The sequence below is a fragment of the Anomaloglossus baeobatrachus genome, chromosome 9, assembly GCF_048569485.1.
Source record: "Anomaloglossus baeobatrachus isolate aAnoBae1 chromosome 9, aAnoBae1.hap1, whole genome shotgun sequence".
Taxonomy (NCBI): Eukaryota; Metazoa; Chordata; class Amphibia; order Anura; family Aromobatidae; genus Anomaloglossus; species Anomaloglossus baeobatrachus.
Window position 1 is genome coordinate 37,433,562 of NC_134361.1, and position 6,809 is coordinate 37,440,370.

A 6,809-nucleotide genomic window follows, 5' to 3' on the forward strand; every position below is an offset into this window, starting at 1 on the left:
ACATCCCGCACACACAGTTCACAGAGGCACAGGTAACTAGAACAGATTTATTTAATGCCGAAGAGCTTACTCAGAATTTGAGATTAATCGATTAGAAAGAGTAAGGCAATTGTAAGAATAAGCTTCTTACTGTTATGCTGCAGCTTTTAGCATTACTGTTTCTGAAAGGCTAATTCTCAGTCAATATCCGAGTGCTGTCCGCGTTTTCGAGACTTTTTTTACCCGAATACACCTGATTGTATCACAACTCTAAAGCTGGTGTCACACATAACGACGACGACAACGACGTCGCTGCTACGTCACCATTTTCTGTGACGTTGCAGCGACGTCCCGTCGCTGTCGCTGTGTGTGACATCCAGCAACGACCTGGCCCCTGCTGTGAGGTCGCCGGTCGTTGCTGAATGTCCAGCTTCATTTTTTGGTCGTCACTCTCCCGCTGTGACACACACATCGCTGTGTGTGACAGCGAGAGAGCGACGAAATGAAGCGATCAGGAGCCGGCACTGGCAGCTGCGGTAAGCTGTAACCAGCGTAAACATCGGGTAACCAAGGGAAGACCTTTCCCTGGTTACCCGATGTTTACGCTGGTTACCAGCCTCCGCTCTTGCTGCCAGTGCCGGCTCCTGCACTGTGACATGTGGCTGCAGTACGCATCGGGTAATTAACCCGATGTATACTGTAGCAAGGAGAGCAAGGAGCCAGCGCTAAGCAGTGCGCGCGGCTCCCTGCTCTCTGCACTGTGACATGTAGCTGCAGCACACATCGGGTTAATTAACCCGATGTGTGCTGCAGGAGAGCAAGGAGCCAGCGCTAAGCGCGGCTCCCTGCTCTCTGAACTGTGACATGTAGCTGCAGCACACATCGGGTTAATTAACCCGATGTGTGCTGCAGGAGAGCAAGGAGCCAGCGCTAAGCGCGGCTCCCTGCTCTCTGAACATGTAGCACAGCGACCTTATGATCGCTGCTTCTGCTGTGTTTGACAGCTAAGCAGCGATCATAACAGCGACTTACAAGGTCGCTGTTACGTCACCGAAAATGGTGACGTAACAGCGACGTCGTTGTCGCTGTCGTTTAGTGTGACACCAGCTTAATGGATCTCTTCTTGTCTCGGGTCCATAATCTATCACCAGGAGGCCTTTAACAAGATTTCCCTTATGCATGGATCCGATTACTTTCAGTAACACAGAGCAGCACTTTTACGGCTTCAAATACCAACAAATAAAACAATACCAGTTACCTATAAGTGTATGTTATCCTTAAGTCACTTAAACCCTTAAAATAATTGATTGGTTCAGGTCAGATAATGTTTTTCCCACCATGAGCCCTTATTTGTGTAATGTTCCTGTACCCATTGTTCCCTTATTATGGTTATTTCCCATGTATCATCCCCAATCTAGAAATTCTCCATAAGGTTCTATGTGAGATAATCCAGCACTATGTGTGTTGTGACCCTCATTCTGCTGGTATGATGGACTCTTTACAGCGGCTGCTGTCTCCAGATGGGTTTTCCCTCAAGCTTCATGGAAGTTGCTGTGGTTGGGATAAGCTGGATCGGTCCACCTGATTCTGACTCAGGGATCATTCTGACTTGTCTTTTTAGGATCACCCGGTCTCCTGGCTTGAGACCACGTGCTCCTGACACTGATTTAGGATCTGGAATTGGAGGATACACATGTCTAAGGGTACCTTCACACTTATCGATGCAGCAGCGATCCGACCAGCGATCTGACCTGGTCAGGATCGCTGCTGCATCGCTACATGGTCGCTGGTGAGCTGTCAAACAGGCAGATCTCACCAGCGACCAGTGAACAGCCCCCAGCCAGCAGCGACGTGCAAGCGACGCTGCGCTTGCACGGAGCCGCCGTCTGGAAGCTGCGGAGACTGGTAACTAAGGTAAACATCGGGTATGGTTACCCGATGTTTACATTAGTTACCAGCGCACACCGCTTAGCTGTGTGTGCAGGGAGCAGGGAGCCGCGCACACTGAGCGCTGGCTCCTTGCTCTCCTAGCTGCTGTACACATTGGGTTAATTAACCCGATGTGTACAGTAGCTACATGTGCAGAGAGCCGGAGCCGGCAGCACAGGCAGCGTGAGAGCTGCGGAGGCTGGTAACTAAGGTAAATATTGGGTAACCACCTTGGTTACCTGATGTTTATCTTGGTTACAGCTTACCTCAGCTGTCAGACGCCGGCTCCTGCTCCCTGCTCGCTTCATTTGTCGCTCTCTCGCTGTCACACACAGCGATCTGTGTGTCACAGTGGGAGAGCGCCTTTGAAGAAAACGAACCAGGGCTGTGTGTAACGAGCAGCGATCTCGCAGCAGGGGCCAGATCGCTGCTCATTGTCACACACAGCGAGATCGCTAATGAGGTTACTGCTGTGTCACAAAAAGCGTGACTCAGCAGCGATCTCGGCAGTGAGCTCGCTGTGTGTGAAGCACCCCTCACACACTATATAGGCAGTTGTATACAGCTCGTACATCACTGGTCAGGATATCACACTGTATCTGCAGTATGTGTGAGAAATATAATCACGCTCTAGGTACTAAACCAAAAATACCTTATATAAAGATCTAATTATTAAAGGAAAACGAACATTTGTTACATGATTTGCAGCGTTCACCATTATCTTGTGGATCGTTACATGTTTATGTTATAATCGTTAAAATTCCAAACAACATACATGTGAGTAACTATAGACACAACTAAATATTCCAATAAAGGAGGGGGCAGGGATTGGGGCAATAGCCCTAAACTCTCCCTACCTCGCAGCGGAGGTCGGCACCCTATAAGGCGAATTGGTGCCCCCGCTCACCGACGGCTCACCCTCTCTATCCCTACACTGCTAAGCTAATACATGCTGCTAATGTCAGTGAGGGAATATAGAAACCGTGAGATACCGGGGCTAAAGAGGCGTCAATATGCAAGTATATATATCCAATTCATTCCCAAAGATTACATATTCACACTCTGTATTTACATAGCTGTTTGTAGCTTAAATCAATATGATACAGCAAATTCAAGGACCAAACCCTAAAAGAAATTAAATATCTCACATGTATAACATGTACCCACTGTATCAATATAATAATAATAAGGCCAGGTAAAGTCATGAGGAGATCTCGTCCAATCACAGACCCTCCCCTGTACAATTCACACTCAGGCTAATAAAATAAACACATATTTGTCACACACTCAGCATGAAAGACCCAACACGTTTCTCCCCTCTTCACAATGGCAGATGGGTTCATCAGGTACTGATCTCTATAGTGACCTCTGCTATAGAATATGTTCTTTTACCGCTTTTTAGGAACTCCATCTTTACATAGCACCAGCACCATGAGTTTTTCAGCAGTAACGTTTTCCATACTGGATATGTTTCAGAGCAGACCTGAAAAGAAATTCACACAACACGCACAAACCTCATATAAACCTACTCATGGTAGATGTATATGACTAATCTGCAATCACCGGAGCAGTAGAGCGGATGAGGGGGGTGTTGCTACGAGGTCTTTACAGTTTTTCTACCTTAATAAGCACACGTCTTACAAAACTGGAGGTGTCTGGCCACCTGGGTACTGAGCAGTGGTGCCGCCCATATCTTGTCCATCCCAACACCCTTGTCACATGGGTTACCTGGGCCATTATTGAGTAGAGCGCTCATGGCAGAGAAAGCTTACCGCCCTTTATCCACAGACCTTCCTCAGTCACTGGCTCCCTGCGTCTCAGATGCCATTCCTTGCTGAATCGCTTGTTCCTGTAAGGATTTAAAAACACAAGGAGTGACCAATGTCACTATCGACGTGACAGGAGCCACCGAGGTACTGGTACTGGTCTGCATTGGTAAAGGACTCTCAACTCTAGGCCCATTCACTGCTTCTTTGTTGCCTGCTCCATCAGTCACCGGCTCTTTTGATAACAGGAGAGCGCCTCCACCTGGGCTCATATACACTCTCTACGGTCTTTATAGATTTATCACGTCACACTCCACATTTTCCTATCTTACCCCCCTCCGCTCTACAAACCACAGTGATCGCAAATCTTCATCTCGTTCTCCTATTACGATGGGAGAGGAGTGGTTTGATTTATAATACCTCATGTTGCATAACCTCAGCATATCCAGTGCAGAATCAACCAGCATCTTGGTATCTGGATCCATCTACAGAAAACTCAAAATCTGCATTAGCAATGGGCTCATCTGAGACATGTTCAAAACCTGACGATTCTTGTTACATCAGAGCAATCATGAGATATATGTCTGTCTGCTGTATCCTCCTTACAGATAAAAATATAAAAAGACAACTTAATAGAAAAACTCAATCGATGAACAAATTAAAACCTTAAATAATACGTGTGATTTTCCACACCATATTTCCCCCCCTTTTTGAATCTATTATCCAAAACATAATTAGATTCAAAAAGTGTGTGGCCCCAGAGCTCTACATTTAGGCATAAAAGTCACATTGTGTAGATTGTACCTAATCGGGAACACCAGAAATATTGTGTTTATCTGTAACTTAATAATGGAAAACCCTTTCAATGGCTTTTATAACCTTTGCTTGGACCACAGAAATCTGCACTGCAATCATTCTTTCTATAAAAAGAAAGCAGATTATTCAATACATTAAATATAAAACACAGAATTCCATAAATAATCCACATTCCTTAAATCAAATTATTGTAATTATTAATAAATATATTAATAAATGATGATATTATTATTAATAATAACTATAATAATGTAGCACAACCTCTGGATATTGGATGTAGGGGCGTTCATTTTTGAATCATTGAGGAGATTATCAGCATCTCTGTGATACTGTCCTATAACTTGAAGAGATAAAAGAATCTAGAACAAATAAACTGGCCATGTGGGAAAACAAAATGTTGATTTGCCATAGAAAAATTATCTAACAGACTTCTATGCTTGAAAAGCTATCAATGAATGTAAACATGTCCACAGTTGACTTTTATTTCTTTGGGATAAAATTAGTAAAATAAAACTATTGTCAATGACCTTTTTCCAATATAATTTGCAATGAATTAAATGCAGGAAGCCCCCTTTTTTTTTTTTTTTCTCTTGGGCTGCTCTCACAATAGATCGAAGGTGAGATGAAAAGCCTGCCCTACAGGTTTTTTTTTTTCTAAAAGCTGCTACTTCCCCCATAAGCCAAAAGCACACTGTTCATTTTCCCTGGACACGAAGGATTGTTGGATTTTCTTATTATTATTTATTTATTTATTTTCCTTTCTGCAAGACATGGATATCCCATGGATATATTTATCTATTTATTTTTTTAAAACATTCAACTCTCAGGATTATTCGCCACATTCGTAATTGGAATATGTATTATTTATCATGACATCTGCCGCAAAGGTACGTTTATTTTAGGGTTTTTCTCTTATTTTTTTATTGCTTATTAATTAATAAGATATTGCTCCTTGTGACTGTCCTGACTCAATCCAACCTGCACACTGGATCTATATTAAGTGTCTTCCGCAACCACCCAATCATTCAATGTTCCATCTTTTAGTGCTATAAACATTTACTAACTATTCATGTTATTCAGTGGCTGCAGTTTTGTCAGCTCCACTGAGGCCTATAGAAAATGGCCCCACAGCACGTGATTTCCTTCTCTTTGTTGGGATTGCAACATCATGTGGGGGGAGGGGAAGGTAAACTTTTTTTTTCTCAACTATTTCCCCCTATATTCTATAGTCTGGATTTTATACATACACACCACACAGGTGTGTATGTATAAAATCCAGGGAAGGAGTCTTCCAGCCAGGGAAGGAGTCTTCCAGCCAGGGAAGGAGTCTTGCGAGGATAATTTGCATATTCCCAGTGCCTTCTGGGATAAGTGAAGAGTCACCGCGAGCTCAAGGAGAACCGGGTTTTGGCCGTTACAGCCGGAAGGAAGACTTCTGAAAGCCAGGGAAGGAGTCTTGCGAGGATAATTTGCATATTCCCAGTGCCTTCTGGGATAAGTGAAGAGTCACCGCGAGCTCAAGGAGAACCGGGTTTTGGCCGTTACAGCCGGAAGGAAGACTTTTGAAAGCCAGGGAAGGAGTCTTGCGAGGATAATTTGCATATTCCCAGTGCCTTCTGGGATAAGTGAAGAGTCACCGCGAGCTCAAGGAGAACCGGGTTTTGGCCGTTACAGCCGGAAGGAAGACTTCTGAAAGCCAGGGAAGGAGTCTTGCGAGGATAATTTGCATATTCCCAGTGCCTTCTGGGATAAGTGAAGAGTCACCGCGAGCTCAAGGAGAACCGGGTTTTGGCCGTTACAGCCGGAAGGAAGACTTCTGAAAGCCAGGGAAGGAGTCTTGCGAGGATAATTTGCATATTCCCAGTGCCTTCTGGGATAAGTGAAGAGTCACCGCGAGCTCAAGGAGAACCGGATTTTGGCCGTTACAGCCGGAAGGAAGACTTCTGAAAGCCAGGGAAGGAGTCTTGCGAGGATAATTTGCATATTCCCAGTGCCTTCTGGGATAAGTGAAGAGTCACCGCGAGCTCAAGGAGAACCGGATTTTGGCCGTTACAGCCGGAAGGAAGACTTCTGAAAGCCAGGGAAGGAGTCTTGCGAGGATAATTTGCATATTCCCAGTGCCTTCTGGGATAAGTGAAGAGTCACCGCGAGCTCAAGGAGAACCGGGTTTTGGCCGTTACAGCCGGAAGGAAGACTTCTGAAAGCCAGGGAAGGAGTCTTGCGAGGATAATTTGCATATTCCCAGTGCCTTCTGGGATAAGTGAAGAGTCACCGCGAGCTCAAGGAGAACCGGGTTTTGGCCGTTACAGCCGGAAGGAA